A 16,846-nucleotide genomic window follows, 5' to 3' on the forward strand; every position below is an offset into this window, starting at 1 on the left:
TGAAGACTCATCTTTGCAATTGTTTTAAATGAATTAAAACATAATGCAATTTTGAATCCCATCCCTGGGCATATATCTAGAGAAAAACATGGTTCAAAAGGATACATGCACCCCAATGTTCATTGCAGTGCTATTTACAATAGCCAAGACATGGAAGCAACCTAAATGTCCATCAACAGAGGAATGGATAAAGAAGATGTGGTACATATATACAATGGAATATTACTCAGCCTTTAAAAAGAATGAAATAGGGCTTCCCTGGTGGCGCAGTGGTTGAGAGTCTGCCTGCCGATGCAGGGGACACGGGTTCGTGCCCTGGTCCGGGAAGATCCCACATGCTGCGGAGCAGCTAGGCCTGTGAGCCATGGTCGCTGAGCCTGCGCATCTGGAGCCTGTGCTCTGCAACAGGAGAGGCCACAACAGTGAGAGGCCCGCGTATCAAAAAAAAAAAAAAAAGAATGAAATAATGCCATTTGCAGCAACATGAGTGGACGTGGAGATTATCATACTAAGTGAAGTAAGTCAGACAGAGAAAGACAAATATATGATGTCACTTATATGTGGACACTAAAAAAAATGATACAAATGAACTTATATACAAAACAGAAACATACAGGCTTAGAGAACAAATTTATAGTTACTGGGGTGGGGGGTGGGGAGGAATAGATTGGGAGTTTGGGATTGACATGTACACACTGCTTTATTTAAAACAGATAACCAACAAGGACCTACTGTATAGCACAGGGAACTCTGCTCAATACTCTGGAGTAAGCTAAATGAGAAAATAATTTGAAAAAGAATAGATACATGATATGCATAACTAGATCACATTGCTGTACATCTGAAACTAACACAACATTGTTAACCAACTATACTCCAATATAAAATAAAAATTAAAAAATTAAAAATAAAAAGATGCATTTGAACCTTTCAAAAACATACAATGCAATTTTGAAAGGTTACTTTTGGATCATTAAAATGTTGAAATGTCTCCAAAGCCTGATTCTTATTCAAAGCTGTTGACAAGATATTGTTTATTGCTTTTATTGTTATGGCAATAGATTTAGAGATAATTTTTAACTTTAATTTTTCTCAAAACCTTTTATATTGTAGTGTCTTCAAAATACACTGTGCTTTTTTCTTTTTCTTTAACTTTTGTTGATGTATTGGTTTGTAGTATGTGCTTAGGAGTTGGACAGTATGGAATCAAATGCCTTCTCCATAACTCATTGGCTGTTACTTAATCTCTCCTTGTCTCTGTTTACTTAGCTGGAAAATAGGGATAATAATAGTTCCTACTTCATAAGGCTGTTGTGAAGAATAAAAGAGTAGCTGTATGTAAAGTTCTCAGAGGAAGCCCTGACATTTGTAAGCACTACAATACAGCAGCTATATTTCTCCGCAGTATATAGTGTAGTCATTAAAATCATGGCACTGGAGCTGGGCAGACCTGGGAACCAATCCCAGGGCTACCTTATATTGTCAGTGTGGCACTGGCAAGTCATTTATTTGCTCTCTCCTCCAAGCTCCTATTTCCCTATTTGTTAAGTGAGGGTAATAATACATACTTGGACACATTAGATGAAAAGTTGTCATAATACCTACCATGTGGTAAGCACTCAATTAATGGTACCCAGAGACTCCAAATATGTTTCAGACAGTCTTTTATATATATATTTTGACAGAAACCAAAGAGCAAGTTTGTTTGTTAAAGTGAAGGTAAGTGAAAGAAAGAAAGGAAGGAAGAAAGGAAGAAAGAAAGAATGAATGAGAGGGAGAAAGAGAGAGAGAAAGGCAGGAAGAAAGAAAGGGAGAGAGAAAGAGAGACAGAAAGAAAAACAAAGAAAGAAAGAAAGGGGGAAAGCAAGAAAGACAGAAAAAAGGAAGGAAGGAAGAAAGAAAAGAGATAGAAAGAAAGAAAGAAAGAAAAAGAAAGAAAGGAGGAGGGAGAGAGTAAGGAAGGAAGGAAGGAAGGAAGTTAGTTTATATTCCATTGTATTTTTAGGTGTATAAAGAGTATAATTTCCTTAAGTGCCAGTCTGTGGAGAAAGGTAGGCAGGAATGAAAATCTCTTTGACTTGAATTAACACAACTCTGTGTTACTCTTTCCTTACTCCAAAGTTTAACTGCTCTAAATGTCCTCCTTTGTCCAAATGCTAGTTCCATGCTGATCCTCACACCCAAGCCTGAGTTCATGCAGGGCAGGCAAATGTCTATGTGGGAAGGCTTTCCTTCCAAAAGTGGTTTCTTCATAAACAAGCCACCATTAAAATTATTATTTTTTATAAAAATGCCTATTCCTTGGGAGTTGTCAGAAATGAGTGTATTTTGGGAATTGGTTTATTCATTACCTCTTAACAGCTAAGTGAGAGTAGGGCACTATACAGTTTGAATGAGAAACAGAGTGAAGAGTATTTTAAAAATCCAAATGATTTTTAGCAGGTACAATCCATTTATCTGGTCCTGGGAAGCTCAGAAAGTAACAACTAATTTCCTTTAAATTTAAAAAGGAAATATGGGGATATACGTATATGTATAGCTGATTCACTTTGTTATAAAGCAGAAACCAGCACACCACTGTAAAGCAATTATACTCCAGTAAAGATGTTAAAAAAAATAGTAAAATACAATAGGAAATCATTGTTTTGGCAAATACTTATATTTTGCAGACACAGCAAGATAAAAAGAATTGAACACAGAATTATTGTAAATTTGTGTTAATTTACAGATCAAGAAATTGCAACTTTAAAATAGTTCCTGTTTTACAATGGCTAAAAATAACCTCTTGGAAAAAAAGCTCAAACTCAGGACTAGAGGTCAGTATAAATAGGAGCATGACTCACAGAAATCACATTAAAGTTCCATCTGAAAAAGCAAGTGGAGTAATTTTTATTCATATTTGTACTATATACATATTAGAAGAATTCGTATGATTATGACTAATTCAGAGGCTTAGGCTTCTTAGATTTCTCTCCATAAATTACTAGCTTCTCATCTGTACTCCCCCTCCCCCTATAGTACTGTGGTCAAAGCACAACATTTTCAATAGGATGTATTTAGGCATTTTTTTCTCAAAGTTCTTGCTGCTGATGTAACTCTGAGCTTGTGCCACAGATCTGAGTCACTGTCATAGTGACGCTTGTGCTTTCAATATTGAATGTTCCTAAGTCAATGTTATTGCTCTGTCTGCCTCTTTACTATCTTAATAATGATTACAATATGCATTATTTAGCTATTGTTTCACAACAAGTTAAAATTTTGTGACTTAAAACACCAGTAAACGTTTATTAGCTCTCACAGTTACTTTGTCAGGAATTCAGGAGCTGCTTGATGGGCAACAATTCTGGCTCAGGGTCTCTCATGAGGTTACAGTCAAGATGTCTGCCAGGGATACAGTCATCTGAAGGCTTGACTGGGGCTGGAGGATGTGTTTCTGAGAAGGTTCTCTCACATGGATGGTAAATTGGTGCCAGTTTTTGACAGCGAATCTCAGTTTCTCTCCACATGAATCTCTCCAAGATCCATGGATTTGAGTGTCCCTGCTGCGTGATGGCTGGCTTCCCACAGCACGAGCAATCCAAGAGAACAAAGCAGAAGCCACAGAGACCTTTAAGAACTAACCTCAGAAGTCACACACTCCCACCTCTACCTTTCTCTGTTTGTTATCCATAGCAGCCCTGATTCAATGGGGGAGGAGAGGACACAAGGGACTGACTACCAGGAGAGGAGAATCATTGGGGGCCATCTTGGAGGCTGCTTACCACACAGTATAAGTATATGATCTGTTGGCCAATACTAGACACTATTTTATGTCTCTTGAACTGGGCTTTTCTATTTTCCAACAGCTGTAGATAAGCCTGGGCCTGTCTTTTCAGCCTTAGTGTTTTATTATAAATCCAGATTCTGGCTACTCCTAGTTTTCACCATCCAGCTAAACTAGAACCCAAGAAATGCAAGTCCTACTAGAACATACTTCTCAATTAAATCATCCAGGAATTAGTAACCAGTTTTGACTCTCAGTGAATCATTTGTTGGTGAACTTAGAGTATCCCTTGCCCATTTTCAAGCTTAATAACATTACACTGGTCAGTGTAAGCCTTTTCAGAGTCAGTAGGAGTATTATAAACTTCTCTTGGATAAAATATGTATGGAAATAAGAGAAATAATATTAACTTCATGGAAATGTATATTATATGGTTAACCATAATGATGGAACTTTTTGTTTTTCCAGGCTGTACTTCTCCACTTGTTTTCCTTAAAATTATTATTTATCTGGGTTATAGAATGTGACTCTCTACCCCAGGTTTACTCTAGAGAACAAGTTTTACATGGAGGAGGTTATTGTTTGTTTTTGTTAAAAGTAAGTTTCTGGTATTCTTATTGATTGAAGTATAAGTTTTCCTTGATAAAAAGCAATTGTACATAACAGTGGACTAACCAATGGCACATAGCTCTATAAGCCAAAGTACTTATTCAAGAATGTGGTAAAATGATAATTATATAACTGATTTAACCAAAGAGTGTCATGATTAATGACACAGATTTCTATAAGCAGAGATATTTACACAAAGAATATTGTAATCCATATAATACTTTCAGAACAAAACATTGTTTTTTAAACAAAACAAAAACAAAAATTACAATGAAAGGCAAATTATGTAAATGAATTATTTTGGATTTCGATTTGCAGAATTATTGAGCAGTTATTAAATTTCAGAACCTGAATAAACAGTAATTAATGACCTAAATTGTTCTAAATGTATATTTTAGAATAAATGTACTACAATAGCTAGTGTAAATTAATTGAGTCTTATAGTTAATTTTATTTACTGTGATTTTAATTAAAATCTCTTAATACACATTAAAGCAGAGCAAAACAAATTTTTTAAGAAGTAGATCCCTGCTTTAAAGTTGGAATCCTTAGAAGATATTATTAAACTATATATCAGTGACTCAGTGAAATTCACAGGAGATAGCATTTCCCATTTAAAATTCCTGTAACAGCTCATTGGGCAAGCTATATAAGTTTACTTCTGGTAATTTCTAGTAAAGTATTTTTTTAAATTAATTAATTTATTTTTGGGGGCATTAGGTCTTCATTGCTGCATGCGGGCTTTCTCTAGTTGTGGTGGGTGGGGGCTACTCTTTGTTGCGGTGCGTGGGCTTCTCATTGCGGTGGCTTCTCTTGTTGCGGATCACGGGCTCTAGGCTCATGGGCTTCAGTAGTTGTGACACGTGGGCTCAGCAGTTGTGGCTCACGGGCTCTAGAGCGCAGGCTCAGTAGCTGTGGCCCATGGGTTTAGTTGCTCCGCCGCATGTGGGATCTTCCCTGACCAGGGCTTGAACCCGTGTCCCCTGCATTGGCAGGCAGATTCTCAACCACTGTGCCACCAGCAAGCCCAGTATTCTTGAAGAACACAAAATTAAAAATTGAAAAGGCTGGGGGAAAGGAAGTGAAATACTTTCCCTTTCCTTTCCATTAGCTCTAAGCTTGCAGTCTGGATCTAGCTGGTCTTTTAACAATTTGCCCTTTAGAGTTAGGAAGGTGATAATCAAAGAAAAGATCATATGAGAAGGTGGCCAATAAGAAGAAGTGAAGAAGAAGAAGGCAGTAAGCTCACTTGGAGCAATTAAAACCTGCTTAGAAGTTGTGCTATAGACTGAATGTTTGTGTACCCCAAAATTCATATGTTGAAGCCCTAATCCCCAATATGATGGGATCTGGAGGTAAGGCTTTGGGGAGGATAATTAGGTTTAGTTGAGGTCATGGGGGTGGGGCCCCCATGTTGGGATTAATGTTTTTAGAAGAAGAGGAGGAGACGGGAGCACTCTTTCTCTCTATCACGTGAGAAAGTAGCTATCTACATATCAGGCAGAGAGTTCTCACCAGACACCAAATCTGTACCTGATTTCAGACTTCCCAGCTTCCAGAACTGTGAGAAATAAATATCTATTGTTTAAGCCACCCAGTATATGGCACTTTATGTGTATAGCAGCCGAAGGTGACTAATATAGGCAGATATCTCTGGGAAGAAGGTTCTATGTAAAGGGAACAGATAGTAAAAAGCCCTGAGGGAGGAGTGTGCCTGGTGTGTTACAGTAACAACGAGGAGCCTGCTACGGAAAGAAAGAGAGTACATCAACCAATAACATATCCTTAAACTTGATCAATCAAAGTGGCATCATTTAATCTGCTGCTAACCCAATAGTTACTATAAACCTAGTAAGGGTGTGACTATCACTCAGGGAGCAGGAGAGTTGGGGATTATTAGGGAAACTCTGTCCTCTCCATTCCAGGACACTTTCTTTAGAGGCCATTATGTTTTAATAACAACCACAGCAATTTTACCCGTAAAAGTAGCTCTGTTTTGTATAATGTCTTGTTCATTCTAAGACTCAACCTCCTCTCTTTTCTCTAGAAGAAGAAATCAATCTCCATAATAGTCGAAACTGCATAACCATGTATGTAGTTATGAGCTCAATGAACTGATGAAATCCTTGTGCTTTATTTCCCCTGGACAAACATACTGGGGCCACTTTTTTTTTTTTTTTTTTTTTTTGCGGCATGTGGGCCCCTCACCGCTGTGGTCTCTCCCGCTGCGGAGCGCAGGCTCTGGACACGCAGGCGCAGCGGCCATGGCTCACGGGCCCAGCCGCTCCGCGGCACGCGGGACCCTCCCGGACAGGGGCACGAACCCGCGTCCCCTGCATCGGCAGGCGGACCCCCAACCACTGCGCCACCAGGGAAGCCCCTGGGGTCACTTTTAAAATGCACTATCAGCACTCTTTTAAATAACTCTCCAAGTTTGCTAACCTATCATAAGTTAGCCTAAATGCCATGAACAGTTTGCTTTATGACTTAATGTACCTAAAGAAAATCCCTTGACTCTTTTTTGAATATAAATTGCACTTCTAGCAAGTCCAATTAAGGAAATGAGGTTTGGCCAGGAGTCACATTGAGTTTGTGTGTGTCTCTCTCATTTTTGCATCCTTGTGATTGACAAAGCCCAGCTATAAAATTGGAGCCTGTCATCTTATTTTCCATGACAATTTGGTGAAGGCGTGGGAGGATCATGAGATCCTGAGAACAGCAGAGGAGACATCAGGGCATCAGAGGACCAGATGTGAAAGGTGAAACTCCCTACTGTCTTACTTTCATTTCTTTCTCCTCGATTCCCTGTTCCTGTCCAGGGTTGTTGAGGTTATTTTCATCCTAGATCTGATTTTTATTCAAAGATTTTGTTATTTTAGTTAAATATTATAAATTAATTCCATGTATCCAGCTCTTGGGAGACTGGCTGATCCCTACTCCGTGGTCTTTAAGAATCAAGCAATTCTGCAATTCTCTGACACCAATTGGGTGTCTTACAATTCAATTCTATTCTGACGTTAACCACCCAAAGTTAGCATCAGACTCCACAGATTTAAGGATTCAGTCCCACAAGGCTGCCCTCACCTCAGATACCAGTCCCAAGTCTTAAGTCCCCAGGTTAACTGTAATTTCATCTCATGTGGCTGCAAATTGTGAGACTGTCACAACTCCCTATCCCATTCAGGCTCAATAATTCATTAGAATGACTCTCAGAAATCAGGAAAAGACCTTTCTTACATTTAAAGGCTTATTATAAAGGATACAACTCAAGAACATCCATATGGAAGAGATCCATCAGGCAAGATGCAAGAGTTAGGGGTGGCAGGGAGCTTCCATGCCTTCTCAGGGCACATCACCCTCCCAGCACCTAGATTTGTTCACCAACCTGGAAGCTCTCCAAACCCTGTTGGTTAGTTTTGTGTTTTTTTTAATTGAGATTTTATTACATAAATGTGACAGATTAAATTATTGGCCATTGATGATTAAACTCAGTCTCCAGTCCCTCTCCCTTGCCTGGAGGTTAAAGGGCGATGCTGCAAGTTCTAACCCTCTCATTACCTGGTTGAGTTTTCTTGTGATTAGTCCCGATTATTTGGAAGCCATCTAGGGGCCTGTCAAGTCATCTCAGCAAAAATCAGGTATGGTTGAAAAGAGCTTGTTATGAAAAATAAAAGATATGCATATCACTCAGGAAGTCCAAGAGTTGTACTACCTCTGTGTCAGGAACTAAGGACAAAGATCAAATATGTTTTTTATTATACCACACCTATGCATCTCATGTCTTTCCTATTAGACACAATAAAAAGTTAATCTGTCCTTAGGAACCAGTTTAAAGGGGCTCTCGCTAGCCAAATCTGGGAATGATAAATGGCTGAGAAGGCAAAGTTAAGTAGAAATGTCAACTGTTAAATGTTGAAGGAATAATGAAGTTTGAAAGTAACCATTTGGCAACAATCAGTTCAGGCAAAAATCATCAATGAATGCTAGAACAAATGGGTACCAGTGTGATGAGAAATAGGACATTTAAGTAGTCCCAAAGTATCGCTGCCCAAATGCTAATCAGTGAAAAGAGAAATATCATAATTTTGAGAAATCTGGTAGACACTACCTAAACACATGACTGATATTAATACCAACAGAAATGAAGCAAATTAATATCATATGCCTCTTGACATAATGCTTTGGAAAAACCCAACACTGCTTCTGTAGTACTCTTGCCAAAAATGTAGAACCTGAATCTAATTGTGAAAGAATATCAGACAAGCCCAAGTTGAGGATATTTTACAAAGTAAGTGGCCTATAGTCTTGAAAAATTGTCAAGATCATACAAGACAAAACAAAACACAACAAAAAATTGCAGAGGATCTATTCCAGATTAGTGGAAGACTAAGCCTCAAAACTACATGCTTCAATGTCACCCACCCATAAAGATATGTTGAATAGATACTGAAATTTGAATATGTATAAATGTTTGCAGTACTGTTTTAACACAGGAAGTTATCTTTGATGTATAGATGCAGGACTTATTCTCTCAAAAGAGCCCCTAGCACTATGACTCATAAAAACATAGTTTTTACAATTAAAAGGATGTTCAGAAATCTTTTATTCTCTAATTGTGATTGTTGGAATAAGTGCTTGCTCTACAATCAAATAAATAAAAAGTACTTGATTTTACAAAATGAAGCACTTATTGGTAAAAATACAAAATATTTGAGTTTGATTTTTTTTCCTGAATGACTATATGTATGTATTTGTATGTAGTTAAAACATATATGAACTAAGTGGTTTTGATCAAGAGCTATATTTTCTAGCATGGTCTGAGGCTCAAAATAAATGTAGTTTTTAGTTTGATAAGAACAGCCCACAGGCCAAATAATAAATAAGTAGCTTAATTATCACAGGTACTTTTTTTTTTTTTTTTTTTGTGGTACGCGGGCCTCTCACTGCTGTGGCCTCTCCCGTTGCGGAGCACAGGCTCCAGACGCGCAGGCTCAGTGGCCATGGCTCACGGGACCAGCCGCTCCGTGGCATGTGGGATCTTCCCAGATCGGGGCATGAACCCGTGTCCCCTACATCAGCAGGCGGACTCTCAACCACTGCGCCACCAGGGAAGCCCCACAGGTACTTTTTTTGAATGGCAGTTTTAAATCCTGCCTAGTAGCAAAAGCCCTGGTTGTTAAGCAATAAAAATTATGGGCAGAGGGGAGGGGGAAGATGGCGGAAGAGTAAGACACGAAGATCACCTTCCTCCCCACAGATACACCAGAAATACATCTACACGTGGAACAACTCCTACAGAACACCTACTGAACGCTGGCAGAAGACCTCAGACCTCCTAAAAGGCAAGAAACTCCCCACGTACCTGAGTAGGGCAAAAGAAAAAAGGAAAAACGGAGACAAAAGAATAGGGACGGGACCTGCACCAGTGGGAGGGAGCTGTGAAGGATGAAAGGTTTCCTCACACTAGGAAGCCCCTTCGTGGGCGGCGGGCGCCGGGCGGAGACTGCGGGTGGCGGAGGGGGGAAGCTTCGGAGCCGCGGAGGAGACCACAGCCACTGGGGTGCGGAGGGCAAAGCGGAGAGATTCCCGCAAAGAGGAATGCCTGAGAGACTTGTCTACTCACCCGCCAGGGCGGGCGGGGCTGGGAGCTGAGGCTCCGGCTTCTGTCGGAGCACAGGGAGAGGACTGGGGTTGGCGGCGTGAACACAGCCTGCAGGGGGTTAGTGCGCCACGGCTAGCCGGGAGGGAGTCCGGGGAAAAGTCTGAACCTGCCGAAGAGGCAGGAGACTTTTTCTTACCTCTTTGTTTCATGGTGCGCGAGTAGAGGGGATTAAGAGCGGTGCTTAAAGGAGCTCCAGAGACGGGCGCGAGCCGCGGCTAACAGAGCGGACCCCAGAGACGGGCATGAGATGCTAAAGCTGCTGCTGCTGCCACCAAGAAGCCTGTGTGCGAGCACAGGTCACTATCCACACCCGCCTTCCGGGGAGCTTATGCAGCACGCCGCTGCCAGGGTCCCGGGATCCAGGGCCCCGGGAAAACGCACGGCACGCCTCAGGCTGGTGCAACGTCACAGCAGCCTCTGCCGCCGCCGGCCCGCCCTGCACTCCGTGCTCCTTCCCCCCCCCCTCCCCCGGCCTGAGTGCGCCAGAGCCCCGGAATCAGCGGCTCCTTTAACCCCGTCCTGTCTGAGCGAAGAACAGACGCCCTCCGCCGACCTACACGCAGAGGCGGGGCCAAATCCAAAGCTGAGCCCCGGGAGCTATGCGAACAAAGAAGTGAAAGGGAAATCTCTCCCAGCAGCCTCAGAAGCAGCGGATTAAAGCTCCACAACCAAATGATGTACCCTGCATCTGTGGAATACATGAATAAAAAACGAATCATCTCAAATTGAGGAGGTGGACTTTGAGAGCAAGATTTATGATTTTTTCCCCCTTTTCTCTTTTTGTGAGTGTGTATGTGTATGCTTCTGTGTGCGATTTGGTCTGTATAGCTTTGCTTTCACCATTTGTCCTAGGGTTCTATCCGTCCGTTTTTTTTTTTCTTAAAAAATTTTTTTTCTTAATAATTATTATTTATTTTAATTATTTTATTTTATCCTCTTTCTTTCCTCCTTCCTTTCTTACTACTTTTTCTCCCTTTTATTCTGAGCCGTGTGGATGAAAGGCTCGTGGTGCTTCAGCCAGGAGTCAGTGCTGTGCCTCTGAGGTGAGAGAGCCAACTTCAGGACACTGGTCCACAAGAGACCTCCCAGCTCCACATAATAACAAATGGCAAAAATCTCCCAGAGATCTCCATCTCAACACCAGCACCCAGCTTCACTCAACGACCGGCAAGCTACAGTGCTGGACACCCTATGCCAAACAACTAGCAAGACAGGAACACGACCCCACCCATTAGCAGAGAGGCTGCCTAAAATCATAATAAGTCCACAGACACCCCAAAACACACCACCAGACGTGGACCTCCCCACCAGAAAGAAAAGATCCAGCCTCATCCACCAGAACACAGGCACTAGTCTCCTCCACCAGGAAGCCTACACAACCCACTGAACCAACTTTAGCCACTGGGGACAGACACCAAAAACAATGGGAACTACGAACCTGCAGCCTGCAAAAAGGAGACCCCAAACACAGTAAGATAAGCAAAATGAGAAGACAGAAAAACACACAGCAGATGAAGGAGCAAAATAAAAATCCACCAGGCCTAACAAATGAAGAGGAAATAGGCAGTCTGCCTGAAAAAGAATTCAGAATAATGATAGTAAAGATGACCCAAGATCTTGGAAATAGAATAGAGAAAATGCAATAAACATTTAACAAGGACCTAGAAGAAGTAAAGATGAAACAAGCAACAATGAGCAGCACAATAAATGAAATTAAAAATCCTCGAGATGGGATCAAAGCAGAATAAATGAGGCAGAAGAATGGATAAGTGACCTGGAAGATAAAGTAGTGGAAATAAGTACTGCAGAGCAGAATAAACAAAAAAGAATGAAAAGAACTGAGGACAGTCTCAGAGACCTCTGGGACAATATTAAAAGCACCAACATTCGAATTAGGGGGGTTCCAGAAGAAGAAGAGAAAAAGAAAGGGACTGAGAAAATATTTGAAGAGGTTATAGTTGAAAACTTCCCTAATATGGGAAAGAAAATAGTTAATCAGTCCAGGAAGCACACAGAGTCCCATACAGGATAAATCCAAGGAAACACACCAAGACACATATTAATCAAACTGTCAAAAATAAATACAAAGAAAACATATTAAAAGCAGCAAGGGAAAAACAACAAATAACACACTGGGGACTCCCCATAAGGTTAACAGCTGATCTTTCAGCAGAAACTCTGCAAACCAGAAGGGACTGGCAGGACATATTTAAAGTGATGAAGGAGAAAACCCTACAACCAGGATTACTCTACCCAGCAAGGATCTCATTCAGATTTGATGGAGAAATTAAAATCTTTACAGACAAGCAAAAGATGAGAGAGTTCAGCACCACCAAACCAGCTTTACAACAAATGCTAAAGGAACTTCCCTAGGCAAGAAACACAAGAGAAGGAAAAGACCTACAATAACAAACCCAAAACAATTAAGAAAATGGGAATAGGGACATACATATCGATAATTACCTTAAATGTAAATGGATTAAGTGCTCCCACCAAAAGACACAGACTGGCTGAATGGATACAAAAACAAGACCCATATATATACTGTCTACAAGAGACCCACTTCAGACCTAGAGATACATACAGACTGAAAGTAAGGGGATGGAAAAAGATATTCCATGCAAATGGAAACCAAAAGAAAGCTGGAGTAGCAATTCTCATATCAGACAAAATAGACTTTAAAATAAAGACTATTAGAAGAGACAAAGAAGGACACTACATAATGATCAAGGGATCAATCCAAGAAGAAGATATAACAATTGTAAATATTTATGTACCCAACATAGGAGCACCTCAATACATAAGGCAAATACTAACAGCCATAAAAGGGGAAATCGACAGTAATACATTCATAGTAGGGGACTTTAACACCCCACCTTCACCAATGGAAAGATCATCCAAAATGAAAATAAATAAGGAAACACAAGTTTTAAATGATACATTAAACAAGATGGACTTAATTGATATTTATGGGACATTCCACCCCAAAACAACAGAATACACATTTTTCTCAAGTGCTCATGGAACATTCTCCAGGATAGATCATATCTTGGGTCACAAATCAAGCCTTGGTAAATTTAATAAAATTGAAATTGTATCAAGTATCTTTTCCGACCCCAACACTATGAGACTAGATATCAATTACAGGAGAAGATCTGTAAAACATACAAACACATGGAGGCTAAACAATACACTACTTAATAACCAAGTGATCACTGAAGAAATCAAAGAGGAAATTAAAAAATACCTAGAAACAAATGACAATGGAGACATGATGACCCAAAATCTATGGGATGCAGCAAAAGCAGTTCTAAGAGGGAAGTTTATAGCAATACAATCCTACCTTAAGAGACAGGAAACATCTCGAATAAACAACCTAACCTTGCACCTAAAGCAATTAGAGAAAGAAGAACAGAAAAAACCCCAAAGTTAGCAGAAGGAATGAAGTCATAAAGATCAGATCAGAAATAAATGAAAAAGAAATGAAGGAAATGATAGCAAAGATCAATAAAACTAAAAGCTGGTTCTTTGAGAAGATAAACAAAATTAGACAGACTCATCAAGAAAAAAAGGGAGAAGACTCAAATCAATAGAATTAGAAATGAAAAAGGAGAAGTAACAACTGACACTGCAGAAATACAAAAGATCATGAGAGATTACTAGAAGCAACTCTATGCCAATAAAGTGGACATCCTGGAAGAAATGGAAAAATTCTTAGAAATACACAACCTGACAAGACTGAATCAGGAAGAAATAGAAAAGATGAACAGACCAATCACAAGCACTGAGATTGAAACTGTGATTAAAAATCTTCCAGCAAACAAAAGCCCAGGACCAGGTGGCTTCACAGGCGAGTTCTATCAAACATTTAGAGAAGAGCTAACACCTATCCTTCTCAAACTCTTCCAAAATATAGCAGAGGGAGGAACAATCCCAAATTCATTCTACGAGGCCACCTTCACCCTGATACCGAAACAAGACAAGGATGTCACAGAGAAAGAAAACTACAGGCCAATATCACTGATGAACATAGATGCAAAAATCCTCAACAAAATACTAGCAAAGAGAATCCAGCAGCACGTTGAAAGGATCATACACCATGATCAAGTGGGGTTTATTCCAGGAATGCAAGGATTCTTCAATATATGCAAATCAATCAACGTGATACATCATATTAACAAATTGAAGGAGAAAACCATGTGGTCATCTCAATAGATGCAGAGAAAGCTTTTGACAAAATTCAACACCCATTTATGATAAAAACCCTGCACAAAGTAGGCATAGAGGGAACTTACCTCAACATAATAAAGGCCATATATGACAAACCCACAGCCAACATTGTCCTCAATGGTGAAAAACTGAAAGCATTTCCACTAAGATCAGGAATAAAACAAGGTTGCCCACTCTCATCACTCTTATTCAACATAGTTTTAGAAATTTTAGCCACAGCAATCAGAGAAGAAAAGGAAATGAAAGGAATCCAAATCGGAAAAGAAGTAAAGCTGTCACTGTTTGCAGATGACATGATACTATACATAGAGAATCCTAAAGATGCTACCAGAAAACTACTAGAACTAATCAATGAATTTGGTAAAGTAGCAGTATACAAAATTAATGCACAGAAATCTCTGGCATTCCTATACACTAATGATGAAAAATCTGAAAGTGAAATCAAGAAAACACTCCCATTTACCATTGCAATAAAAAGAATAAAATATCTAGGAATAAACCTACCTAAGGAGACAAAAGACCTGTATGCAGAAAATTATGACACTGATGAAAGAAATTAAAGATGATAAAAATAGATGGAGAGATATACCATGTTCTTGGATTGGAAGAGTCAAGAGTGTGAAAATGACTCTACTACCCAAAGCAGTCTACAGAGTCAATGCAATCCCTATCAAACTACCACTGGCATTTTTCACAGAACTAGAACAAAAAATTTCGCAATTTGTATGGAAACACAAAAGACCCCGAATAGCCAAAGCAATCTTGAGAAGGAAAAATGGAGCTGGAGGAATCAGGCTCCCTGACTTCAGACTATACTACAAAGCTACAGTAATCAAGACAGTATGGTACTGGCACAAAAACAGAAAGATAGATCAATGGAACAGGATAGAAAGCCCAGAGATAAACCCATGCACATATGGTCACCTTGTCTTTGATAAAGGAGGCAGGAATATACAGTGAAGAAAGGACAGCCTCTTCAATAAGTGGTGGTGGGAAAACTGGACAGGTATATGTAAAAGAATGAGATTAGAACACTCCCTAACACCATACACAAAAATAAGCTCAAAATGGATTAAAGATCTAAATGTCAGGCCAGAAACTATCAAACTCTTAGGGGAAAACGTAGGCAGAACACCCTATGACATAAATCACAGCAAGATCCTTTTTGACCCACCTCCTAGAGAAATGGAAATAAAAACAAAAATAAACAAATGGGACCTAATGAAACTGCAAAGCTTTTGCACAGCAAATGAGACCATAAACAAGACCAAAAGACAACCCTCAGAATGGGAGAAAATAATTGCAAATGAAGCAACTGACAAAGCATTAATCTCCAGAATTTATAAGCAGCTCATGCAGCTCAATAACAAAAAGACAAACAACCCAATCTAAAATGGGCAGAAGACCTAAATAGACATTTCTCCAAAGAAGATATACAGACTGCCAACAAACACATGAAAGAATGCTCAACATCATTAATCATTAGAGAAATGCAAATCAAAACTACAATGAGATATCATCTCACACCAGTCAGAATGGCCATCATCAAAAAATCTAGAAACAATAAATGCTGGAGAGGGTGTGAATAAAAAGGAACACTCTTGCACTGCTGGTGGGAATGTGAATTGACACAGCCACTATGGAGAACAGTATGGAGGTTCCTTAAAAAACTAAAAAGAGAACTACCATATAACCCAGCAATCCCACTACTGGGCATATACCCTGAGAAAACCATAATTCAAAAAGAGTCATGTACCAAAATGTTCATTGCAGCTCTATTTACAATAGCTAGGACATGGAAGCAACCTAAGTGCCCATCGACAGATGAATGGATAAAGAAGATGTGGCACATATATACAATGGAATATTACTCAGCCATAAAAAGAAATGAAATCGAGTTATTTGTAGTGAGGTGGATGGACCTAGAGTCTGTCATACAGAGTGAAGTTAGTCAGAAAGTGAAAGAGAAATACCATATGCTAACACATATATATGGAATCTAAGAAAAAAAATGTCATGAGGAGCCTAGGGGTAAGACGGGAATAAAGATGCAGACCTACTAGAGAATGGACTTGAGGATATGGGGAGGGGGAAGGGTAAGATGTGACAAAGTGAGAGAGTGACATGGACATATATATGCTACCAAACGTAAAATAGATAGCTAGTGGGAAGCAGCTGCATAGCACAGGGGGATCAGCTCGGTGCTTTGTGACCACCTGGATGGGTGGGAGGGAGGGAGATGCAAGAGGGAGGAGATATGGGAACATATGTATATGTATAACTGATTCAGTTTGTTATAAAGCAGAAACTAACACACCATTGTAAAGCAATTATACTCCAATAAAGATGTAAAAAAAAAAAAATTGTGGGCAGGAGGTTATTCCAACCAACCTTACCTCTCTCTGCCCTGCTGTGCTTTAGTTTGCCCAATGTTTTGAATGCACTTAATGCTACTGAATTGTATACTTTAAAAATGATTAAAATGGTAAATTTAGATTATGCATATTTATCACAAAAATTTACAAATAGCATGTAAATATTTCATTTTAAAAAGCTTTAGGTATTTTCCCAGTTTCTTTATT

This window comes from Phocoena sinus, chromosome 9 (genome assembly GCF_008692025.1).
Source record: "Phocoena sinus isolate mPhoSin1 chromosome 9, mPhoSin1.pri, whole genome shotgun sequence".
Lineage (NCBI taxonomy): Eukaryota > Metazoa > Chordata > Mammalia > Artiodactyla > Phocoenidae > Phocoena > Phocoena sinus.